Source organism: Canis lupus, chromosome 6, assembly GCF_048164855.1.
Source record: "Canis lupus baileyi chromosome 6, mCanLup2.hap1, whole genome shotgun sequence".
In the NCBI taxonomy this organism is placed as follows: Eukaryota; Metazoa; Chordata; class Mammalia; order Carnivora; family Canidae; genus Canis; species Canis lupus.
In genome coordinates this window covers 80930554-80931995 of record NC_132843.1, presented here as the reverse complement: position 1 = coordinate 80931995, position 1442 = coordinate 80930554, and the positions used below count along the sequence as shown (strand labels likewise).

Sequence of the window (1442 nt, the reverse complement as noted above, 5' to 3'; positions counted from 1 at the left end):
CTAACTCTAGGCGATGTTTGGGTCTATTTCCTTCTTTTCATAGAACAACTGAGACTAACACTGAGGACTGCCACTAGGGATGTACATCCGGGGGCTGTGTTGACACCTGCCTCACCAAAGGACACTCCACTGCTCCCTTTGTTAAACACTTGTCCTCATGGACTTCACTGATATTCTCAAAACTGACCCACATCTAGGGTAGGTACCCAGGAGGGCACTGCTGGGTAAACCATGTTAATTCGATTTGTACTGCTTTTGTGCTGCTGTTAAAAATCCATACATTTGTTCAACTAGCTTCACGATTGTTATTAATTTCTAAAAGTGGTGGATTTCAGGTTCTTGAGTATAGATAGCAGAGGAGCTTACTGATTGATCCCCTCACTAAAGACAACTAAAAATACTGGACAAAATAATTGAAATCTTTTTACTCTTTGCCTCATCTGCTGTGAGAATGAAGACCATTCTCAGCAATCAGACTGTTGACATTCCAGGAAATGTTGACGTGACCCTAAAGGGACAAGCTGTTACTGTGAAGGACCCCAGGGGAACCCTGCAAGGGGACTACAATCACATCGATGTAGAACTCAGTATCCTTGGAAAGAAAAAGAAGAGGCTCCGAGCTGACGAATGGTGGGATCTAGAAAAGAAATTCAACTCTCTGTAGTCACGCACAGGATGTGATCAAGGGTGTCACACTGGACTTCCATTGCAGGATGAGGTCCGGGTATGCTCACTTCCCCAACAAGATTGTTATTCAGGAGAATGGTTCCCTGGTTGAAATCTGAAATTTTGTGGGTGAAAAATATATTCACAGAGTTTGGATTAGGCCAGGTGTTGCTTGTTCAGTATCTCAAGCCTAGAAAGATGAGTTAATTCTTGTAGGAATGACGTTGAACTTGTATCAAACTCAGCTATTTTGATTCAGCAAGCAACGACAGTTAAAAGCAAGGATATCAGAACATTTTTGGGTGATATCTATGTTTCTGAGCAGGTTGATGAATAAGATGTAAGTTGTCCGGCTACAGAAACAGCAAAATGCCAGGTGACTTTTCAGACTTACCTGTGGTATTTTAAAGGTGCAATAAAAGCCATATTGACTTGGGGCTTTTTCTTAAACCAAACCAAACCACCCAACCAAATAGACAAGCAAAAACACCTCTTTTTAAATGCATCAATTGACTGGAAAAGAATGAAATTTGGAGGCCAAAAGTCGTGAAAACAGGAGCCAGAGAGAATCCTCACACTGATGTCAACATGTACAATGAGATTTAACTTTCACAAACCTCACAAGGCATTGGAAGGCTTGCTAAAGGTGAGGAGTCTAATAGGAGGCTGCAGTCCCAGCATAAACTTGTGAACCTGGAACCCAAAAGCTACAATTTATTATTAGGGTGAATTCAAAATAAATCCATGCTCTACCTACTTGCACTAAACAGAAGGGA

General features: G+C 41.5%; 1 pseudogene; it reads left to right on the top strand.

Annotated features, from left to right (window-relative positions):
• The first annotated feature begins 451 nt into the window (after positions 1-451).
• LOC140636086 (large ribosomal subunit protein uL6 pseudogene) lies at positions 452-1003 on the top strand (annotated as a pseudogene).
• Positions 1004-1442: the final 439 nt, after the last annotated feature.